The following is a 12,003-nucleotide window of genomic DNA, read 5'->3' as shown; positions in this document are numbered from 1 at the left end:
CTGAAACTCAGTTATGAATAATTTTGTAACTTGCTAATTCACAGTGATTCAATATTTATTTTTTAAAAATAAGAGAAAAAACCAAGGTGAAGTGATTTTAATTAGTCTTAGAATTGAGAATACTTTAGGTCAGTTATTACAAATTTCATTGGGGCAGGTATAGGATGTGTCTATGTTAATGTTAACTAGGTGACAGATTAAGGGTTCATATGTCTTTATCTCCCTATTCACCTTGCCCACTATTCTCAAGTCATGTTCTGACTGTGACAAAGAGGTTCAGCTTCCATGTGAGTGTGAATGTTAGTGAAGTTGTCTTAGGTTAAAACTAATGTTGCATTCATGTATTAATAGTTTTCATTCCAGAAAGACAAGGCAGAGTTATTGTTTAAGAATAAACATCAATACTGATAGTAAACTCCTAATGGCAACAGGATTTGGCATTAAGTTTAGATATCTGGCAAAACTTAGTGGAAAAATATGTTTTACAAGCGGCAACTGCCACATTCCTTCAATAATACGAACTTTAAATATATGAACAAGCAAGTGCTAAACATTTGATGTAGATATGAAAGCAATCATTTGAAACCAGCTATTTTGGGGAGGGATGTGGTGTTGAATAACACTTGCTTTGCTCAGGGATTACCACTTTACTGAATCTGTGCTCAAGGACTACTGCTGGCAGTGCTGTGCTTGAGGAGTCAAATATGGTACCATTGATGGAACTACTGGTCCACTGGATGCAAGTCAAATGCCTTATCCCTTGTACTATATCTCTGGCCTTGAATGTAGAATTTTTAACATTTAAAACATTTTCATTTTATTAAAGTGTCATGTTTGACAGTTATTCATAGTGGAGTTTTAAACATGCAGAGTTTCAGCACCGATCTTTACCACTACTGTTAACATCCTGTCACCACTGCTCTCAGGTTCCCTTCCCAAGCACTCCCTGCACCCACCCCCACCACTTCCACCAGTCTGAATCTTCTTGACAAGCACCTTTTTAAGATTGGTTGTTAAAGTTTGGGTCTCATGATTTTAGTATTGTTGACTCTGTGGTTTGGATATTTAGCTGGACCCTTCATTTACACCACTAATATACCTGAATCCCCTTTACCTCAGTTCCCCCATTGCTTCCTGTTTGCTTTGTCCCCTCCTTCACTTTGGATTTTTTTGCTTCTTCCATTAATATACTAGTTCAGCCAATGGTGAACTAGTTTCTTCCCCCTTAAGATATTGCATTTCTCCTGTGTTGGCTGTTAACCCCAAGTGTTAACTCCAAGCTTTATCAGTGAATTGCCCTTTTTCCCTCTTCCAGAGTTTGCATTGCCCTTATCAGCACTCCTAATCCCCTGAGTCTGTCTTTAACCTTTCTTTTGTACTTTGCCTCTCTCTCTGTAGATACTAACACCTGCAAAAGCTGGGCCCCACCAAGGGATCTCTGAATGGACCTGAGGCAAACAGCAAAGCTACCCTGGCCTCAATGTGGAACAGTCTAGAAATCATAAATTGATACAAGTTGTAATGATGTAAAAGACAGAACCCCAGGGGTAGTAAATGCTAAACCTGCCTGAGGACTTAGTCTAGGATTTACGGTAAAAACCCAGCTGGCTTTTAACATTACCCTCTTCCCCCTTGCCCAACCCAGAGAACTAAGTTTTGGAATCTATATTTCTTTTTTTTTCCACGAAGGAAAGCATCAGTTTTAATAATAGTTTCCTGGTTACCATGTGCCAGATACTGGGATGTATTCATTTAGCAAATTTAATCCTTTCAACAGTTCTTTTTTTATATATATAATTTATTTCTTTATTGAATCACTGTGGGAAAAGTTACAGAGCTTTTGGGTTTAGGTCTCAGTCATGTAAATATCAAACACATTTCCCTTTACCAATACTTATTTTTAACCGCGAACCCCAATAGAACCCCACCTCCCATCCCTCCCAATTCCTGTGAGGCAGATGAGTTCTAGTTAATACTCTATCTACTTTGACTAGATACATTGTTTCAATAGAAGATGCACAATTATTGTTTAGAGTTTACGACCCCCCCCCGAATCAGACATGCTGAAACAGCGTTGTGAAATGATTTGCTTTCTACAACTTGGTTTAAGAATAAAATGATGTCGCACGGCCGCAATAGCGGCCGCGCGGTTTTGGATTTCTACTATTTTACTTATTGACCCTGGAAGAATTTCTATTAAAAGTTAGATAGTTAAGAGATTGGTTTCTGTGCCCTGGAGTCGTGGCTGTGCCAGAGAGCCGCTCGTAGGGGGCAGCTGGCGACCTCGGTCGGGCGTGAAGGACGGCCCATTACACCCCCCTTCACATGAGGTCCCTGCCGCTCCCACCACCCCCAGCTCAAACCTGCTGTCCACAAGGCTCCTGTGCGGCCGCCATCTTTCTTTCCAGAGAGGAGAGGGCGGGTGGGACAACACCCTTTCCCCTCCCGGCAGGCATGGTGGCGCGGTTTAACACATAGTCCATTTGCTTTTCTGCTCCAAGCGGGTGGCTCTCTGTGCTAAGTCCTTGTGCCTCCGGGGCCGTGGCCGTGCCGGAGAGCCGCTCGTGGGGGGCAGCTGGTGACCTCGGTCGGGCGTGAAGGACGGCCCAGAATGCCCCCCTTCCCATGAGGCCCCTGCCGTCCCCCGCCCCCAGCTCAAACCTGCTGTCCACAAGGCTCCCGTGCGGCCGCCATCTTTCTTTCCAGAGAGAGCGGAATCTATATTTCTTACTGTGTTTACCCAACTAACTGAAAATATTAATAAGGAGTAAACTTAATTTTTTAAAATGTGCTAGCAGCAAGGGAAAGAAAAAATGAAACATAGATGGAAAGTCACTCCTGGGAGACAATATCCTTGAGTTAATCCCCCCAAAGGAATTACCTACATTGAAATTGCTTTACCTCTGTAAATAATTAGTCACGCCTTCATGCAGTTTTGTACTTAGGACCCTCTCAGATTCTCTGTATTAGGCTATTTGGTTCTGATTAAACTGTCCATTGACCATCAGTTCATGGTTCCTGTCTCTGTTCCTCTGAGGAGGGAAACGTGTCATACCAAGGATTTCCCCTTTCCCATACACACACATTCATTTTTCTCACATCTGGCGTCTAACACCCTGTCCAGTTATTCTAATTGCCACATATATGTGAAATCATTGTGTGTTTGTCATTCTTATGGCTTACTTTATTTAACATGATGCCTTAAAGTCTATGCATGTTGTATTGAATTGCATGATTTCATTTTTATTTACAGCTGTGTTTTATTCCATAGTGTATCTATATACCACATCTTCATTGTCCACTTATCTATCAGTAGACATCTAGGTTTATTCTGTATCTTAGCTATAGTACTAGGTGCTGTAATGGATAATGGTGTGCATATATCTTTCCGAATTAATATTTTTGCATCCTGGGGGTACGTACCCAAAATTGGAATTGTTGAATCATATGGCAGCACAATTCTAAGTTTACTGAAAACTCTCAGTGCTGTTTGTTTTACACAGAGGTTAGGCCAGACAACATTCCCAGCAGCGGTAGAAAAAAAAGTTTCCTTTTTTATCATATCCCCGCCAACAAAGATTGTTCCCAACATTATTGATATGTACCATTCTCACTGGTATAAGATGATATCTCCTTGTTGTCTTGATTTGGATTTACCCAATGATAAATTACTTTTATGTGTCTTTTTTCATGCACTTTTACAAGTTTCTGTTAGCCATACATTGGTCTTCCTTGTAGAATTTCATGTTCATTTTCTCTCCCCATTTTATTTTTGTTTTTTTGTTTTTGTTTTTGTGCTTTGGGTTGATCATTGTGAATACTTTATATATCATGGATAGCAACCTTTTATCTGGTGTGTTGAATGTAAATACTTTTTCCCATTCAGAATGCCTTCTTCTAGTTTTGTCCCATGTTACTTTTGCCATGTCAAAATTTTTTAATTTGATGGAGTCTCACTTTTTTCATTTTTTTATTTTGTAGCCTTTACCATTGGCATCATATTGTTGTGTCTACCATTGAGGTCCAGATATTGAAATGTTCTGCCTATGTTTTCCTCAATGTATTTTATACATTCTGGTGTGTTCTCAAGGTCCTTTGAGTTGACTTTTGTGCAAGGTGTCAGATCTGGATCCAGCTTTAATATCTTACACATGGTTATCCAGTTTTTTCAGTACCATTTCTTAAAGAGACTGTCATTATTTCATTCATGTTCTTTGTGGGGTGTTTGCCTTGCACGCGGCCCACCCGGGTTCGATTCCTCCGTCTGTCTTGGAGAGCCCCGCAAGCTACCAAGAGTATACTGCCCACACAGCAGAGCCTGGCAAGCTCCCTGTGACATATTCGATATGCCAAAAACAATAACAAGTCTCACAATGGAGACGTTACTGGTTTCCGCTCAAGCAAATCGATGGACAACAGGAAGAGAGTGCTACAGTGCTATCTAATTTTAAATAAATCTAAATTTAAATACATGTGGCTAATTGCTATCTTATTGGTTAGAGCAGTTGCAGAAGACAGAACAATAGGTCACGGATATCTATTTGGTATGAGTATTTCATTATCACCTTGAAAATTTTAAAAAATCTATCTTTTAAGCCTGCTAATGCCTTAATAAAATAGTTAAATGACATGAAAATACTGTTATTGGATATTACTGGGGGGATGGTGAGTTTTGAGCCACACCTAACAGTCCTTTGGACTGTTTTGTGTGTCTGTGCTCAGGGCACTATATGCAGTTCTGGGGATCTAACTTGGCCGGGTGCATTGTTCTTGAACTTTTTAACTAACATAAACTTTATTTTATTTGGTTTTGAAACAATGCTCAATTCAAAATTTAAGCCAATATATTGGCTAAAATTGAAATATGAAAGCAAACTGTACAGATAAAATAAAAAATATGTACCATTTTTTTCAGGTGTATCATAATCATAAATTAAATAATTGGATCTTAAAGTAAAGATCTTAAGAGAACTTAAATGCTTTTATACTATGGTAGTTTAGCTTTCCCTTATGCAATATATTTTTAATATATTTTATACTTTATAATTGCACTATTACCTCTTAGTAAAGTATTTTCCTGGGCTGGAGAGATAGTACAGTGGGTAAGGTACTTGCCTTGCACGTGGCCAAACCAGGTTTGATCCCTGGTATCCAATGTAGTGCTCCTAGTACTCAGAGGAGTCATTCCTGATTGATGAGCTAGGATAACCCCTGATTATTGCCAAAGAAGAAATATTTTCTTAATATAAACCTTATAGGACTAAAACCACCAATAAATACTACTATAATCCCCCCATTAGAATTTAGTTTCCATCACATTATTATCCACTTTATCTCCAATATATTGAAGAGTGTATTAATTATGTAAACCAATCAAGATTGACCACGAAGAATTAAAAAAATAATTTCAAGTGCACTGAATTATTCCTAATTGCAATTTAGAAACTATTTTTCACCCATTAATAAGGTATTCTTGATTTAAATCTTCCTTAAGTCCTAGGAGCTGAAGATATAGTAAAGAGGACTTGCATTGCACATGGCTGATTTGATCCCAGACAGCATATACAGTTCCCTGTATCAGCTAGGGGTGTTCCTTGAGCACAGAACCAGGAGTCAGTTATGAGCACCGCTGGCTGTGCCTCCCCCAATGCCTTGTGAAATGCTATTGCAGAAGAAAATTGCCAATAAATTTATATATATGTCTAACTACAATGATAAATATAATACACATTTATGTTTGATTATCATTGAAAAAATTTTGTCTCAATATATTTATCTGGAGAAGCCCTGAAGAATAGCTCAGTGGCTTAGAATACTTCTCTCCTTGTGATTGTGAGTCTTAAAATCTCCTATATGCTTCTACATATGTAAAATATGATGCTGGTAGTTCACCCATAAATTGTTTTTTTCCAAAATTTTATTTCATTAAAGTACATTGAGTTACACAGTTATTCAAGATTGGGCTTTTTGATACATAATGTTTCATCACCAGCCCACAACCCTTAAAATTGAGCTACCCTATTACCCAGCAATTCCACATTTGGGTATCTAGGCCCCTTCCAGGACAGAAAAACATTGATTCAAAAGAATGTATGCACACCACTATTCATTGTATCACTCTGTACAATAGAATATTTGGAAATAGCCTAATACTCAACTGATCAGTATATCATGAAGATGTGGTAAATATACACAATGGAATATTATACAGCTGTAAGGAATGATTAAATCATACAATTTGCTGCAACATAAATGGAACTGGAAGATACCTTGTTTTTGATTGGTGGGGTGGTTCATACCCAGCAGTACTCAGGGCTTATTCTTGACTCAGTGCTCAGGGATAACTCCTAGTATACCATTTACTATCCCTAATGTTACAGTTGATTTCCAGCCATATTGCAGCCATGTAAGTTTGTTAGCACCACGGCAAAGAGATAAACCCCTCAATGAGCACCACAACTAAGCACCACAATCAGGAATTAAGATTGCTGGTATTTGTGTAAAGACTGTACTAATTCCTATTGGGAATATCTATCAGATTGTGTGTGAGAAATAAAATTAAATTAAAGAGTATAACTCTAAGCTAGCATGCATGCAAGCACTACAAGTAAAGGAGTGCAATCCTTCACTTGCACCTTGAACAAGTGTACTAGCACTACAACCTGATATGTGACCCTGGGGAAAAATGTGTGCACACCATAACAAGGCATGTATGTGAACCCTGGTTGTTGCAACAATAACATCAATAGCAAGGCAAAAGTGGAGAAGAAAATAAAATGATTTGTTTAAAGAAAATATTACAGTTTGCTAATTTTCATAATAATACAGATTTAACATGAAAAAGTATTTAATTTGAAATATACTTTATTCAAACATTGTCCTTTAAGTGATACTTATTTTTGGTGTATGAGTTAAAAACAATAATATAAAATTGCTTAGCTCATATAATTAAAAATTAATTTTTTTAACATTTTATATATTCATTTATTAGTGAAACACCATGAGGTACAGTTGTAGACAAACATCTTTTGTGTTTGGGTTTCAGTTATACAATGATCAAGTACCCATCACTCCACCAGTGCCCATTCTCCACCACCAATGAGCCCAGTAGCCCTCCCACCTCCCATTACCCTCACTCCGCCCCACCTCTATGGCAGGGTATTACCTTTTGCTCTCTCTTTCCTTTAGGGTATTGTGGTTTGCAATAGAATTATTGAGTGACCATCGTGTTCAGTCTATAGTCTACTTTCAGTGTGGGTCTCGCATCCTGAGCGAGTCCTCCAAACATCCTTTACTTGGTGTTCCCTTCTCTACCTGAGCTACATTTCCCCCCAGCATGTGCTTCCGGCTACCAAGCCATTGAGCAGACCTCCTGGTACTTATCTCAACTATTCTTGGGTCTTCGTCTCCCATTCTGTTACTTTATATTCCCCAGATGAGTGCAGTCTTTCTATGTCAGTCCCTCTCTTTCTGGCTCATTTCACTTAGCATGATACTTTCCATGTAGAACCACTTGTTTGCAAATTTCATGACTTCATCCTTTCTAACTGCTGCATAGTATTCCATTGTGTAGATGTACCAAAGTTTCTTTAACCAGTCATCTGTTCTTGGGCACTCTGGTTTTTCTAGATTTTGCCTATTGTGAACAGTGCAGCAATAAACATGCAAGTGCAAATGTCATTTTGACTGTATTTTGTGCCTCTCTGGGATATATTACCAGGAGTGATTTTGCTGGGTCAAATGGGAACTCAATTTCTAATTTTTTGGAATCGTCCATACTGTTTCCCAAAAGGGCTGAACCATTGGGCATTCCCACCAGCAGTGAACGAGGTTCCCTTTCTTGCCATATCCGCCCCAACACCATTTGCATTTTTTTTTTGGATGTGGGTTAGTCTCTGTCATGTGAGATGCTATATTATTGTTGTTTATATCTGCATCTCCTTGATGATTATTGATGCAGAGCATTTTCTCATGTGCCTTTTTGCCATTCGGATTTATTCTTTGAGAAAGTTTCTGTTAATTTTGTCAACCCATTTTTGATGGGGTTGGATGTGTTTTTCTTGTGGCGTTCAACCTGTACTTTGTATATCCTTGATAGCAACCCCTTATAGAATGGGTATTGGGTGAATATCCTTTCCCATTCTGTAGATTGTGTTTGTATTTTGGTCACTGTATCTTTTGCGGTGCAGAGGCTTCTTAGTTTAATATAGTCCCATTTGTTTATCTCTGTTTCCACTTGGTGGTCAGTGGCATGTCATCTTTGAAGATACCATTAGCCTCAATATCGTGGAGGATTTTGCCAACCTTGTCTTCAATATACCTTATGGATTCTGGTCTGATGTTGAGGTCTTTAATGCATTTTGGTCTGCCTTTTGTGCATGGTGGTAAATCAAGGTCTAAGCCCATTTTTTGCATGTGGTTGTCTAGTTATGCCAGCACCATTTGTTAAAGAGGCTTTTGTTGCTCCGCTTCACATTTCTTGCTCCCTTATCAAAGATTAGATGTTCATACATTTGGGGTTGTGTGTAGGGATATTCCACCCAGTTTCATTGGTCTTTGGCTCTGCCTTTATTCCAGTAACATGCCGTTTTAATTGTTAATGCTTTGTAGTAGAGTTTGAGGTTGGGGAAGATGATGCCTCCCATTGTCTTTTCCCAAGAATTGCTTTAGCTATTAGTGAGCGTTTGTTGTTCCAAATGAATTTTAGGAGTGCTTGATCCTTATAGGGATCACATTGAATCTTTATAGTGCCTATAGTACTACCCAAAGTACTGCCATTTTGACAATGTTAATTTTTCTTATCCATGAGCAGGGGATATGTTTCCATTTCCTCATATCCTCTTTTATTTCGTGGAGTAGTGTTTCATAGTTTTCTTTGTAGAGTTCCTTTACCTTCTTAGTTAGGTTGATTCCAAGGTACTTGGTTTTCTGGGGCACAATTGTTAACGGGATTCCTTTTTTCATGTCTCTTTTTTTCTGTGTCATTATTTTCATATAGAAAGGTCATGGATTTTTGGGTATTGATTTTATAACCTGCTACTTTACTGTTCAAGTCTATTATTTCTAGGAGTTTCTTGGTAGAGGCTTTAGGATTCTCTAGATATAGTATCATATCATCTGCGAATAATGAGATCTTGATTTCTCCCTTTCCTATCTGGATGCCCTTAATATTTTTTTCTTGCCTAACTGCTATTGCAAGTACTTCAGTAAATATACGGAATGCTTCATGAATTTGCATGTCATCCTTGAGCAGGGGCCATACTAATCTTCTCTGTATCGTTCCAATATTAGTATCTGTGCTGCTGAAGTGAGCACAGCTCATATAATTTTTAAATCAGATAAAAACTAGTTATCTTAATATTTCTCAAATGCTATCTAAAATTTCATAATAAACATCGAATTGTATTAATATTAAAATTCTGAATTTGAATAAAGATGTTGTTCTATGCATGCCCCAAATCCAAAAATTGGTATAAATATCTTTAAGCAATTCATGAGATAATAGGTATATTTTAATATGATACAAAATTATTTAATAGATAAGTATGGAACATGCTACATCTTATGGCAGAACACATAAATGAGAGATAAATAACTGCTTCTAGTCACATATAAGCAAGCGTTATGTTATAGAATATATTGGTGAATTCATACAAATGTTGTTAGTGTGCATACTATGTGTAGAGAATACAATTTAAGGTATAGAAATCATCCATGTACTAGGAATCTTTTAAAATTTTTAATTATTGTAATTTAAGTAAAATATGTACAATAATGCTAACATTTATGATTTTTACATATAACTTTTTAATATAGGACATATTCACTTGTTTGAGATAACGTCTCATTATAGTTCTGATATTCTTTCTCTAAGTGGTGATAAAAACGTTTTCATGACTAGTGATTGCCTGTATGTCCTCTCCCCATTTTTTCTTTGGAAGTTTTTTTAAATTTATTTTACCTTACTTAGCGATAGCACAGCGGTAGGGCGTTTGCCTTGCACGCAGCCAACATGGCCGACCCGAGTTCGATTCCTGCACCCCTCTCGGAGAGCCCGGCAAGCTACCGAGAATATCTTGCCCACACGGCAGAGCCTGGCAAGCTCCCCGTGACGTATTCGATATGCCAAACACAGTAACAACAAAGTCTCCAATGGAGATGTTACTGGGCCCGCTCGAGCAAATCGATGAACAATGGGAGGGCCTTTACCTTACTTAAACACTGACTTTCATCTTTCACTTTGATATGTGGGTGTTGCTGTCGGGGCTTCCAGGAGATGGGGGCTGGGGTGAGGCACTGCTCCTGTTCTGAGACAACCCCAGAGTTTTCAATCTGAAAACGGGTGTACCTGAAATTTTCATAGGATTGGTGTCTCTGCAGAGGTTAGTAATGAAGCATTGGAGTTAGGCTTTCATCACAAAGACACCTGTGAGATGTGGGTATATATTTCAGCCTATCTCTCTCCCAACGCCACCACAGAGTTTTCAGCTGGGAGACTGGTATACCCTTGAATTTTAGCAGCTTGGCTTGCATCTCTTCTGAGGTTTAGCCATGAATCTGCAGAGCTGGACCTGTGGATGAGTTTACATGAAGGTGACTATGGGATGTGGGAGAGATCACCTGGACTTCCTGAAGCAAGGGGGCTGGGTGGGGAGTAGGGGGTGGGAGGTTTCCCAACTCCCACTCTGAAAAGTCTCAGAGATCTCAGCCTGAAAACTGGTGTATCTTGAATCTTCACTGGTTTGTTATCTCTGCAGAGATTAGTTACGGAGTTGAATTAATAGAAAGTGTTAGAAATTATTCCTGTTTTTTTTTCAATATTTTGGAAGAACTTGAGGATTGCCAGTAATACTTCGAAATTTTGTAGAATTGGCTGCTATACTCATATGGACAGCAGATGTTTTTCTTGGAATATTTTTATTTTAAAATTCTTGTTAAGTTTAATTTTAAAAAATTGTTACTTTTAGTTTAGGTAAGAGAGTTATAATATTGTTAAAGTATTGAAGTACAAAATCATCCCCCCCACATTTCTAAGACCTACTACAGCTATCAATATATCAGTTCTAGTCCAATCTTTATTCGTACTTCCCTCCTCCTCTGCTGGTACTTGGTATTTAGTCCAAAGCTAAATCATTACGTGATAGTGTCTATTCTATTGGTTTTTTTCTCTATATATTTAACAAATGAGTGATGTCTGGTATTTGTTGTTCTTCCTTTTAGTCTACTTAATATGATACCGTCCAGTTCCAAATATTTTGTAGCAAACTCATGATTATTTTTATTATTTTATTATAGCTACATTGTATTTCATTGTGCTTATATGCCATGACTTCTGTATCCATTCATTTGTTATTAGAGATTTTGGGATGTTTTCATATCCTGTCTACTGTACTTAGCACTGAAATGAATACAGACATGCATGCATCTTTCCAAATTAGTGTTTTTGCATTTTGTGACTAGATGCTCCAAGTGGAATTGCTGGATCATAAAAAATTTCTATTTATATTTTTATGAGAAATTTCTATATTGTTTTTTATCTAAATTAAGAGACTGAATTAGATGATATCACTACAAATAGTGGTTAAGGGTTTCTTTTCCTCTACATTCCTCCAGCATTGATGGTTTCCAATCTTTCTGATATACGACATTCACACAGGCTTGAAATGATTTCTCATTCTTGTTTCATTTCGTTGGTTTTTGGGTCACACCTGACAGTGTTCAGGACTTATTCTGGCTCTGTGCTCAAGGATACTCCTGGCAGTTCTGAGGAGACTGTATGCAATGTCATGGGTGAAACCAAATTTGGGCACATGCAAGGCAAGCATCTAAACCTCTATATTATTGATCTGACCCTCTGTGTTGTATTTATTTGCATTTCCTTTATCGCCATTGATAATAAACACTTTTGCATATGCCTATTAGACATTTTTCTGCTTTCTTCAGAGAAATGCTTTCTCTCCCCATTTTTTATGGTCTAATTATTTTGGGGGTTGAGGTTTGTGA

General features: G+C 37.9%; 1 protein-coding gene and 1 non-coding gene across 2 annotated transcripts in view; one reads left to right on the top strand and one right to left on the bottom strand.

Moving 5' to 3' along the window:
- The window catches only part of PCDH11X (protocadherin 11 X-linked), a 330,947-nt gene that overhangs the window by 96,806 nt on the left and 222,138 nt on the right, over window positions 1–12,003 (top strand). The window lies entirely within an intron of this gene.
- LOC130032694 (U6 spliceosomal RNA) lies at window positions 9,209–9,315 on the bottom strand. The gene has a single exon (XR_008793870.1). It is a non-coding gene; the product is annotated as a U6 spliceosomal RNA (small nuclear RNA).

This window comes from Sorex fumeus, unplaced genomic scaffold (assembly GCF_029834395.1).
Source record: "Sorex fumeus unplaced genomic scaffold, SorFum_2.1 ptg000050l, whole genome shotgun sequence".
Taxonomy (NCBI): domain Eukaryota; kingdom Metazoa; phylum Chordata; class Mammalia; order Eulipotyphla; family Soricidae; genus Sorex; species Sorex fumeus.
The sequence above is the reverse complement of the archived record's forward strand: the minus strand, read 5'-3'. Positions and strand labels throughout refer to the sequence as shown.